Raw genomic sequence first — 13,567 nt, 5'->3', positions numbered from 1 at the left:
AAGTTAAAAGCTCATTCTGTTCTGATCAGGTCTAAGAATTTCCACTTTCATTCACTCAGAAAGCAGATTTGACAACTCTGTGATGATTTATATAAAGATAATAACTATGTGCTGACCCACCTCTTCTGACCATGTCCTTCATTTTAATAAGTTTCAGCCCATATGACGTTGAACACTATATTTTCAGTCATCATAAATAAATGTAGTATATCTTTACTTAACTCAGTTCTTATGAATCCAGTTAAAGCTATTAAAGCTTTAACTGACATTGCTTTTTATGCAAAAATTCTACAGTTGCCATTCTTTATTTAAAAAATCCTTTTATAAACTTAAGTGATAAACTTTAAAATCTAACCTTTTTCAACCTGTAAAATAAAATAAAAAAGGATGTCTTCAGTGATGATCAGCTTCCACACATATATCATATAACTGGCCAAGATGTGGTCAACTCAGTTTATACATTGAGGCATCTTTCCCTGAATCATCAACCTCCCTTACATGGTGCTGTACAGCCATCTAAAATGAAGATGAGCAGGACTACGAAGGGCTAGTCCCATGGGTGTGCTGAATGCTAATGAAGCAGTCAGGAAGGGAGAGGCATATGCCACTTATCCATATGTTCTCTTCCTGGAGCCACCTCTATTTATGCTTGATTTGAGAAATCATTCGGCTGTGTAGATAGACATGGCCATTGCCACCTTGTTGCAGTATTTTACATGCCCAAAAGGCCAAGTATACTGCCTGCCACAGATGAGGTGGAAAGAATCACTAGACATTGCGGACTGCTCTTAAAGTACCATAATGGCATCAATGGCATTTTGGGAATCAGAGATGGGGGGTGCACTAGACATCACAGATTACTCTTTAAAGTGTCCTAATAGACTCAGTGGCAGTCCACGGATCAGAGGGGGAAGCACTTGGCACCAGGGAATACTCTTAAAAAAAATAAATAAGCAAATACTGGCACCAATAGCAGTATGGGGATTGGGGGTGGAGTGGGGGATGCACTAGACTTCAGGATATTATAGATATGTGCCATAATGGTACTTCATATACTATATGGGTGGGGAAAATTGGAAGGCAGATAGGTTAGGGATGTATATGTGTGTGTGTAAACATGAGAGTTACTGGAATGGAAGAATTCCATTATCTATATGAGTATCTATTTACTACCACAATATGTAAATCAGCAATGGTCAACTTGTAGTAGTAAATCTGATTGAATCACATGCAAGTTAGATGATAATAAGGTTTTAACTCATTGTGAGTAACAGTCACTGAATTGCAAATGGACATACTGTGGGACATGGGCCTTTGAAGCACAAGTCGGACAGATTGTGTGGCCACTTAAATGAAATCTCAAGACAATCTCTTTTTATTTTTATGCATAAATTAAAACTATGCTATTTATTGAGACAGGATTGCATTTCTGAGATAGGTTTCATGTGGTCTATCCAACTCACTGGGGCTTGTCCATTGCTTTTTGGTTTATTTATATATGTTATATTCTAAACACATAATTTCTTCATTTAACTGCCATTTCATCAGTTTAGATTCCAAGGCTTGGACTCTGTGCAAAATTCTTGCATGACACTGGAAAATCCATAGTATAGCATAAACATGTTCTTTTGGTAAACATTTTTATATGAAAATCGTAATTATATATAATACCTCTTTGATATCTGTTAAATTGTTTTTAGCTGTTATGTTTCACCATTACTTGAGGTCAGTAAACTTGGACCAGGCTGATGCTAGAAAAATATTTTGGCAGTATAGCTACTTAGTATTTGGCTGAAAATTTGTGAGTCCTAATAAATGCAGGATTATACGGACTAACCTTTTCTGTAGGCACCATAGTAAAACTGTAATGACCTAAAATGTAGTAAAAAAATACAATAATTGTGCAAGTCATTGTTTTTTGTAGTTCAATGTTTATTTTTTTATTTATTTTTTTTTTTGGACAGGTGCAGCTTTTTTTTTAAATGTAAGCAGTCATTCTTGGAGAACATAGTCATATCATAAAAATCTGAATTTAGGATTGGGGAATGTAAAATATGTTAGAAATACCTCCATGACTTAGAAGAAAGCATTTGTTCAGTTGTACCTTAATATGATGATACATTTTCATTGTTATTTGTCTAGATTAAAGCTTGAAATTGATTCTTAACTTTTCTTTTTATTAATTTGTTACTAATGGTGTTTTGTCTATTAATTTTCAAGGCTGTTTACTTCTGTAGTTGATACAGTCACAAGCTTGTCTTTCATGTTTATCATCTTAGAATGGCTCAAAGATGTATGTCCTTGAAGGTTTTTATATCTTTTGAAAATGTTCAGTAAAATTGTTATTAAAAATACCATATGACATTTCTTTGCTTTCTTTTAACATTTTGATCCCAGTTTCTCTTCAAGAAAGTTAGTTCTATTACCCATAGTGTCTTTGAGTAATTAACCATGTGCAACATTTCCATGCATTCTTGGAGTGCTTGATTGTCTTTAGGAAAGAATTCTCAATCACAGTAGTTTTTGTCTTAAAAAAAAACAAACAAAAAAAAACTCAGCTAATTACCCTTGATTTTTTCTTTTTTGAACTTTAGACTGTAGTCATTGTCTTCTCCATATTCTGGCAATGTGTTTTTATTTTTACAGTTTTTCTTATGGCAGACAGAATGTAACACATTTGGGATTATTTCCCTAACCATTATTGATGGTTACATGTTGAAACTGTTAGAATATTAACAACGTCTTCTAAATTGCACAACTGCAGGAGAAGCGACCATGCATAAAATCTTAAGTTGTTGTGTCGTAGAGTATCCCACATACTCCAATATACAGGTGTAAGAAAGTTAGTGTATATAAGTAGGAGTTGCGGACAAATCCACCCATTTTTGGGGGGAAGTGGGTCAAACCATGTAAAATGCATTACATGAAAGCATTATTGAACACTTGAGCACTTTCTGAACTTATGAGTAACTGTGAGCAAAGAAAAAAAAATATTAACGTGTTCCTAGTTATAAACTGTTTTTTTGTATAGCTATCAGTAATGCAACAGTACATAGAAGGATAGTCATTCTGGACTTCCCACATTCATAAGCTACTATAACCACATTTTTCCAAAAATGTTTCTTTACTTGCATGGTCTGGACACATTTCCAAAATGTGTTGCAAGTCTGCCACTTGAGCTATTACTGATTTGTCCTTTAAAAGTGTTCACATTTAAAATGTGCTTCAGGTGAATGCCCAGTCCTGCATAGTTTTTGTTTTTGGTGTTGGCATAATTGTTAAGGTGTTTACCTTACAAACTTTAGGTGCAGGGTTTGATTCTCAAAAGCAGTAACTGAGTAAGCTTAAACTAGCTCAGACATGTAGCTAGCCTACTATGAGTCTATGAACCTGTAAATTACATAGCCCTCCCAGAACCATGACTCTTAACTCTAAGATTTCACTTACATTCCCTATATCTTGCTCCCAAACGTTCCCTAACACCAAGACTCTCTTTCTGATACCTAAATCTGATTTTCTCAATGGTTGCATAAGCCAAAAACTACCCTTTAACTCCCTAACTTAATTGCCTTTATCACTCACTAGGACCACCGCTTTTGCTCACTAAACTTAAATTCTCTGATTACCCATCATGTAAAAACTCCTCTCCTGTTTCCAAAAATTAAATTTCCCTCTTACTTCTTGATACAAACTGAAATCCTTTATTTCATTCTGGAAACTATACTAGTCAGTTTCCCATATTTACATAGATTTTCATGATTCCCCGTTAGGTGTGATGATAGAATTTAGGACCATTTTGCCCAAAACCAGCTTTCAATACCTGCATACCTTTTCAAAGGAAATAGGTAAGTAAGCATCCACTTCATGAACGTGTCCAAGTGTCTTCAGGGTGGTTCAGGAAGTCTAGAATCCACTGCAGGTCAGTTGTTGGTTAGCCAGGGAGGAAATCCACTTTTGGAAGTTTTGCAAGTGTTTTTCTGTGGCAGTAGATCTGTCCTCTAGATTTTCCTACATAACTAACCAAACACTGGTCACTTGCACCTTTTCTTTTCTAAAGAGCAGCAGGAGATGTTTCATAAGCTTTACTAGAGTTTATCATGGCTGGAGTTAGTTTTTCCATGTTTATTATACAGTTCAGCATATGAAGCCACTTTGCTCAATAATCGTTGTCTCTGTCTAACAGAACCATTCCCCCCCCAGATTAAGTATCAATTTCTTTAAAACAGCAAGGCTTTTTTTCTGAAATATGATTCCCTACTGACTGCTTCTATAGTGGAATAGAACTAAAGAAGTAGGCAGCTTTTGTGGAAGTGCACAATAAAAAAGAATTTGCAGCTGTTGCTGTATATCAGTGTAGCTATGACAAAACAGTCACTGTAGTCAGTCTGCAGTACTGTATTCACTTATTCACTGAATTCACTTTGTATTACTGTGTTCACTTTTCACTTTTTTTTTTTTACAGTACAACATTTTTTTTTTTCATTTTGGAGCACTGTTCTCTCCTGTATAGGACATTATAAGAGATTCTATCAGAAATGGCTCACTATTGAAATGGTTGCACTCAAAATGCAGAGTACCCTCAAATGGAAAAAAAAAACTAAAAATTCAGAAGAGCAAATATCAATCATGTCTCTTTTTATAAAAGAGTTTTCACAGTTAGGCAAGCCCCTACTCCCCAACATGGGAGATGCAAGCTCCCCACACCCTGAGATTGTGTATACCAAATGCCATACCTTAGAGAAAAGGGAATATTCTGAGAAATGACAATCTTGGACTTTGTATATGTGCATCTGGATATTTGTTCATTCGGTCTCAGCATAATGGAACCAATTAAGTCAGTTTCCTACACTTCAAATGGCTACCATCAAAGGTACTTAAACTGTCTAGAGACCAGAGTAGAAATTTTTACCAGTTAGAGCAACTTGGTAAAACAAAAAAGATTCACCACTAATTCCATGGGTAGGGAACAACTAAACAGTTTGAATTTCTATACAAACATTACTAAGTTCTCATGGCTTTCCTTCAAAATAATTATTTCATAGGAATATCTTTCAGATCACCTTAGTCATTCTGGTCTACAGAATTTCAACTAGAGCTTCAGCAAAGCCCTTCCACAGACTAAAAGGTGATATAGAAATAAATGTGCTGTGCACTAAATATCCCCATGAGCAGCTGTCCTCATTTACCTCACACATCCTCAGTTATTTCTAAGGTTAATTTATTTAAATCATTCACTCTTATTATTCTTTTTTTACATCCCTCCATTTAACAAATATATATATATATATATATATTCTTGCGGAATCTTGACTTTTTTTGTGGTGAGACTTCTTTACCTAACTAACTTACCAATTAACAACAGGCAGATTAGAAATGACAAAGTGCTCAGGAAGGAAGTAACAGTTATATTGCTAATCAAAAGATGGCCCTCAGCAGTTATATTAATAACTATTACTTTTCCTAGGCTCATATTTATATCAGTTTTATGACTGAGAACACTATATGCCATAATGGGCAATGTGTGAAATGTCATGTTAGGAGACAGAAAATGCATTGTCACTGTCCATCTAGGCTATATCATTCTGAAGACATTGGTGATAGTTTGTAAGTAATTATGTTATGCAGTATTTCCATATGTACATTAATATTTCCTAAACAAAATAACGTAGAAAGTCCTGCATGGCATTAGTCAAAATCTTAGGCATTCATGAAATTTGTTGTAGAAATTTTCTGTATAGTTTGAGATCTTGAGTTACTTAACATTAATTATGTTATTAGTTACAATAACAAGTATAATTTGTCATATTTCTGTAAATTTATTTGTAAAGCACTCAGAAAGGAATTTCTTGCTATCAAGGAAATCTCAAATCTGATGGTGAATGACTAGTTTGTGGATTATCCAGGATATTTAAAAGCAGCTTGTGAAATTTCACAGAAAAGTATAGTTTTTGGTTTGTATACATTACAAAATACAGTAATGATGTAAAGATTGCAGACACATGAACTAAATCACTGTAAGGAAGACTCTTTCACTATTACATTTCAGTTGGTACCTTTTCTGAAACATGTATTGTTTGTGAGATATTTACTTTTGTTTGACTTATGCTCTGGTAACCCCCCCCAAAAAAGGGGTCTACTTTATACCCTCGAAACACAAAAAACCCGAATCGGAATCGCGCAACACATAAAGAGCAAACCGCGGCTATGTCAAACATACTAAAGCGCAAAAATGTAAACCTTGAACCGTCATAGTCTGCCAACTCACCACCCACAACACACTACCGACCCAAACACAATAAAAAACACATACATACACTAACCAAATCCCTACTTCTAACCCTAAACTAAAGCACCAAAATCCTACTGGTAACCCTACACTAACCCCCCCCACCATACACAACTGTCTAACCCTAAGGTCCGTAACTACCACACACTTCCGCTACGGATCTATACCCAAACAAACTAAATATTCCACACACACACACACACACACACACACACACACACACACACACACACACAGACACACTTAACAAAACCCTACACTAAACCTTACATACATTACCTACACAAAACCTTACATACGCTACCTACCTATGCACTTAACTTAATCCCTCCCTAACCCTAAGGTCCATAACTATCGCACACTTACCTTATGGAGCTATACCGCAGATGGGCCAACTATGCAATTTCGATATTTCCCCTTTTGCAGTTTCGTTCATACAACATATTCCCGGTTTGCTCTTTCCGTGTCGTTTGATTCGGATTCAGGTTTTACTGCTTTCAAGATCTTAAAGTAGACCCAAAATAAAGCACGGGAATGTAATGATGAGTATAGGATGCTGATATAGTTGACAGCCCAGCAGACAGGTATTGCAGATGAGCCTATGAAAAGTGACAGTGATTAATATATCTGTTGTGGGATATCCTTGATAAACAACCTTAATGTTTTCTTACTGAACTTTTGCCCTTTCTAATCTGACTGTTGTTACTTAAGTCACTTCCATATGGAAGGCTCACCACAGAAATGTCAAGACCCTTCTTAGCTAGAACATATAAATGGAACACCACTATACTACAATATATATCTATATGGATGGTTCCATAGGTTTTACTGAGTCATCTTTTTTTTTAAATGTAAGATTTCTAGCACTGTGTTGAACTGTGTTGAAATGCTGCCTAACAATTTTTTGAAAACTGTTTATTCAAAAGGCTACACCACTTTGCACTTCAGCAGTGTAAATGAAATGGATACTTGTTAACTAGTGGCATTCAGTTTGGATCAGGAAGTGAGAGTGGAATTTAATTTTTGAAAGCAGGAGAGGAGTGATGGGTAATGAGAGAATTTAAGTTTAGTGAACAAGAGCTGTGACCCTAGTGAGTGGTCAAGGCATTTATGTTTAGGGAAGGGAAGGGTAGTTTTTGCCTTATGCAACCATACAACCATTGAAGAAATCAGATTTAGGTATCAGAAGGAGAGTCTTGGTGTTAGAGAATGTTTGGGAGGAAGATATAGGGAATGGGAGAGAACTCTTAGAGGTAAGAGCCATGGTTCTGGGAGGGCTATGTAATTTATAGGTTCATAGACTCATAATAGGCTAGCTACCTGTGTGGGCTAGTTTAAGCCTACTCAGTTACTGCTTTTGAGAATTAAACCCTGCACCTAAGGTTTGTAAGGTAAGCACTTTAACAATTATGCCAACACCAAAACTAGGTTGTGGGAAGGATTTGTAAACTAGGAAGATTGGGTTAATTTGTGTTAGGGTGGTTGTATTTGTCGTGTTTATGGTTGTATTTCCTTTGCAACAGTTATTTGCTCCTCCAACATTTCTGACAGTGTACTTTGTATGGAAATGTTAAACTCTGCCAACTCATTACACTTCCAAAAAATGTCCTGAGTAACATTTGTCTTTCTCATTACACCTCCAGCATTTGCTATCTACCCGAGGAAGAAAAAGAAAAATACCTGAAGTTTGCTTGAAATATAAAAATTGCCTATACTAAACCTTCCAAGCAAAAATCCTAAACTTTTCAGACCATGCTGCATATTTAGGAGCCATGCAGATGTCCTCCCATTGTACCTTTATAAATTACCTTTCTAGTCTGTCTTTCCAATCTTTTCTAACCTCCTCTGCTTCATTCTTGTAGTTATCATAAAATATTTTATATGTCCAACTAATTATCCATTTTTCCAATAGCATCTGTTTTATGCTAGGCTAAACACTGTACCAGAGCTAGTCTTTCACTTAGTGTTACCCCATTCCTTCTCTTTGCCTATACTCTGATATTGACCCCTGTTGGAACAGCAGTCTCTAACATGCAGTCCACACTTTTGCAGGAGCTTATTCTGCTCTCATATCTTTCACTCCCAGGTTATTTTCTCCCACTACCTTAGTTCCCCTGCCAATAGTCTCCAGTAAATTCTAACCCTCTCTTCCCTAGTTTCTGTACTCCTACTTGCAGTTATCCCCACTGGCAATATTTTCTTTCTCCATTCCTAAGTTGATGTTCTTTGAATACTTTATGCTGCTTTATGAATATAATATTTTGTATGTTTTTGTTATCCATCTTAAGGATCTGTATCCAATATTGTAGACTCATTCTCTGTTTCTTAAACTATTTTGTCACATGATTCCATTTCACTTTGATCACTTTGATTTATAACCTTCTGTTTGGGTTATCTGTATGAACCTTAACTCTGTATCTCTAAAACAATCATTCATATTAGGTAATCTTACACCAGATTTTTCCTCAGGAGGGTCAAACTGTCCCTCTTAACTCTTTCCCTATTTCTCTCCCAAATAAATTTGTCCAACTCTTTATCATTCACAACATCTGCACTGGTTGACAAAAATATGCCTGAACTGTAAAAAAAAAGTTAAGGGATTAAAAAAGATTTTCCTTCTTTTTATCTTAATATCCATATCTGTAATCAAAAACTTTCACTTTTTTTATATTAGGTTTTGTTTAGTCTTCTCCCAAATATTGTTATCTGCCATAACAGAATATTTTTTTAATCTGTGTTCATTGTGCTTTTATAAAACTTAGGTACTGTGAACCAATTCATGTGTGAGTACATTATTTTCTGTTATAGCGCCTGTTTTATCTTCATTCATTTTATGTCCAGAAAAGTCGTAAAGCCATCTCAAAATGTTATGCAACTCTGAAACATCTTTTTTTTAGTTTTATCAAGGGCAAAGAGGACACCCTTGACTGGTTCCTCTTTTCCAACACAAGTTGTCAAAAACAACCCCTTTGCCTTTGTTCTGTGCTCTCCTAAGTAACCCTATTATTGGAACGGGGAACGCACAAGCTTCCATTGCCCTACCCCAAAAATGCCAGCTGACTCATTTGAATGCTTTCTCAGCATCAAGACCTACAAACAATAGCTGTATTTTCTTACATTCCACTTCCTTCTGAATCATTATTGTTATATTAATGTCAAATGTTTGTCTCCTCAGCACAAAACCACATTGATCCGTAGCAAGTATACGCACATATACTTTATAATCATGGTTTGAAATTGATATGGGTCTATATGAGGCTGGGTTTGAAAGGATTTTTTACTCTCTCTGGATAATATGGCCACCACATTTTTCTCCAAGAAGGTAATACTTCCACACCTTTTAAAATATTAAGCAAAACTTCCCAGATTTTTATATCTTTCTTTCCTCCTAACTTCAAGACTTCCACAGGAACACCCTGTGTTCTTTGTGATTTCCCTGTGGATTAATTTCACCTTAGTCTTCTGTAAATATTTTCATTTGTGCCTTTTCTTGGTTTCTACACTCCCCTGCTTTATAAAAATGTTCGTAAAATTTCAGAAATATCTCTAATACCTGTATAGTATCTTTGATTATTTTTCTTGTCATAGCCCCCCGCCCCCCACCCCAAGTTTGGCAACAACCTATTCTACTATTTGTTGCATAAGTCATTGTGCTAAAAGTTTTGGTGCTCTTGAGTTATCAGAAAATAGTTACTGAATTGTAACCTTTCTAAACTTGTGTATATTATTAGAATGCTGTCTTATTTTCCATTTAGCAGTCTGTAGTTGCTCCCTCCTCTTGTTCTGTGAGGTTGTTATTATTCTGCTCTCGATACTCTCTCTAAATGACTCCTATTACTTATTTCTCATATCCCTCTCTATGTTAGTTGTACCTTATTTTTAAACTATTTTCATTTTATTCTACTTTCTAGCTATCCCTTCTAAAGACATTTCTGTCTATTCTTATAACTCTCAAACAGTTTTCACTACTCATTTCATCAGTGCCATTCTTTTCAACAGGTATGTTGGAAAATGCTATTGTGTAGTTATTACTTCATTACCTGTATCTTTATCTTAGTTTATTGTCAGTGCATGATCTGAAATAGTTATTGAGATATCTGTTAAAGCTTTTAATTAAATAGACACACTCCTGTGAAATATAATTTCTGTATACCCAGCTATTGCACCTTGGGGAATAATATATAAATCTTGTTTTGAGTTTTGCCGGCAAAATTCATGTCTTCCATACCAAATATTCTTGTATATTTTTTCAGAAGTCTACACACACTTAAGTTCTTTCTTCCTGCCCCCCCCCCATGCACCCTCACTATTGCAAATCTTGTCAGAGAAACGGGTACTATAGATTAAAAAAATAAACCTTGATCTTACTTTTACTGCACAGCCTTCCTTCATACTGACACAAACAAGCCATTCAGATGATGAATGGCAAAACTGAACAATGAAAGCTTTTTCACGATAGGTATCACAGGAAGATGGAATCTTAAAGGAAGTTTATTTTTGAGTGTGTTTATCCAAAAGGGGCTTCATAAGAAAACTGAACAACTGACTAGAAGACAACTTTATAATGCAAACTGACGAATCAGAAATGTCAAACAATAATTACATTAATTAAGACAAATAGTAGACCTAAAAGTTAAAAAAAACACAGGATCCACAGCACATAAGTATAACTCAGTACAAAATAACATGATAGTAAAAACAGAATTATACAATGACCCCCCTCCCCCATTAATATTCCAAAATGTGCATGCTGAATGGTCAGCGTGCCCGTTGTAAATCAGATTTATACTAATGGAAAAAGGTCCGGTTGTCCAGACTTTTTCCATTAGTATATGCCTTTACTTTTTTTGTGTTAGGCAGCAGCGAAGAATGGAAGTGCTCCGTTGTTGTAATCTAGCTATGTTAAATGAGTTTAACATAGCGAGATATCTTAAAAAAAAGCAACGGAGATCTTCCTTTCTCCGTTGCTTTTTTTAAAGCTGTCTTGCTGTGTTAAACTCGTTTAACATAGCGAGACAACTTTAAAAAAGCAACAGAGATCTTTCTTTCTCCATTGTTTCCTCTACACACAGCTCTGAAGTACTGCATCAGTATATGCATGTGCAGTACATCAGAACTGCTCCAGGATACCAGACAGCTGCAGAAGGGCAGCATTGAGGCATTATACAATGGCATTATTTAAGAAAAGGAAGTATTTTTTTCTTAAATAATGTCATTGTGTAATAGCAATAAACCATGTCTGGGTATGGGTAATGCTGGATTTAGCCATGGTTATCTTTGTTTGGCCATTCGGGCCTCTCTCTCGTGATCAAACCACATCAACCATGGGTAAATCCAGCATTACTCATACCCAGACATGTATTATTGCTTAATTATAAAACACATTTCATACAAATGTTGTCATTCAGGCCAGGAAACGTATCAGCCTGCATCTTAAACTGCCACTTTGTTTCTTTTTTTAAGTAGCTACATTCAGGACTTGCAAATCCAATATCTATGACCCAGTTGTGTGGCTATATTGTTAGTAATATCTGTCACTATATTTCTTGAATAACCTAGAATCATAATTGCTTCTTTCCTTAAAAAAAAGAGAGAAGAAAAACAGTTCTATCTGAAATCATTTATGCTAATTTAAAAAACGATGGCTATGTCTTTGTCCTGATCCAGACTAACTCTAACCATCAGTTGTGTGCACATGGAAGACTTCTACCTATACTTTATAGTTTCTTAACTTATACATCTTGTGATCTTCTTGGATCTACTGCCAGTTTAGCCTACTAGACATTCAATACCCTATCATTCTTAAAATTGCTTAAAAGTTCAGATTGAAATCAATGTGACTGCAATCAGAACATTGTATCTATTGTGTGACATTAACACCAGCCTGACTTTAATTAAAATATTCTATCCATTGTGTGACATCAAACTCCAACCTATGTACATGCTGTGATGTCAGTTGAACAAACTGTATTGGCTGTAGTGTTGTGATCTATGAAATTAATTAATTAATTAATTAATTAATACTTTCTCCTTCCCAGTCACACATATCATTTTCAATATGATGTTTATCCCAGTTAAACCTATTTGCCTTCCATTGTGATCCACACAATAACTTGGGGATCCAGGGTCAGAAGTTCCTACAACCCTTTAAAAAGTATTATTAGAATTAACTTGCTAATAGATTTCCTTCTTATAATTAATACAAAAAGCACATTTATTTATTTATTTTTTGGCTGGTGGCAGTAGGCTTATATCTTACAGTCAGTATGATTTGTAATGGGAGAGATGCTGAATTTGTATCCTTTTCTAGTAAGTTTTACATATAACGGCCATGTTTTGTTGCTTAGGTAGTAGGTAAGTTTTGTGAAAGCTGTTTTGGAGAAGTGATCAGCTATGTAGAAGAAAGTGGCTACAAGAAGATTTCACATAACTTGATTGTACCAGACACTGGGACATTACAGCTTGCTTGTGCATACTAAATGTGGGTGCTCCCCCACTCCACCTTATAGTGGCCAGCCTTTCTACTATAAGGATGTGCACCAGATATATATCTTCTCTTTTTTGAGAGTTTTTGAGTGTTTGTTTTTTTAAACCAAGCATCCTTTACATTTCTTTGTGCTGTTTAGTGTCTAACTCCTGCTCTCTCCCTCCATAGCCTTCTTCCTCCCTCATTAGTCATACTCATCGCACTAGAACTATACATTGTTACACCACTAGATGACAGCCCACCCCACTCTTAACACCTAGCAGTTCTACTGTATGCTATTGCCCTGCTTCCTGCTGCTATCCATAAGCTCATATTCCTCAGCTCACCCTTCCTTATCCTCACTATCTGAAACTTACTCTCAAACCCCAACCCCACTCTGTATTTATTTCTGACTCACCTGTATTTACCAGCTGCTGTTTGTACTTAGCAGTGGCTGCTCTTCACTGATTGTTCTTCTTGGCTCTCGTCTCGCTCAGCTCTCCTTCTCAGTTCAGCCAGCTCCGTTCACCCTCTGGGCTCACTCCGCTCACCTACCCTGCCCACAGTTCCCACATGCCTCCACTACTACTATATTTTTTATACCTGCAGAACTACTCCCACTTGGAGCACAGCCTACCAAATCAGACTCCGCCCTCCATCCCGTTAACTGTTTAGCTCCATCACACCAATTACCACTCCCCCATCTCCTCTGTCCAAAGTACATCCCTTACTTTAAGATTTAAATTTATCTGACATCATTCACCACTACACCAATCACTGGCCCCTCCCACATTCCCTTCTCTGCTCCACTTTAC

This window comes from Protopterus annectens, chromosome 16.part0 (genome assembly GCF_019279795.1).
Source record: "Protopterus annectens isolate FY-2018-M chromosome 16.part0, PAN1.0, whole genome shotgun sequence".
Taxonomy (NCBI): Eukaryota; Metazoa; Chordata; order Ceratodontiformes; family Protopteridae; genus Protopterus; species Protopterus annectens.
The sequence above is the reverse complement of the archived record's forward strand: the minus strand, read 5'-3'. Positions refer to the sequence as shown.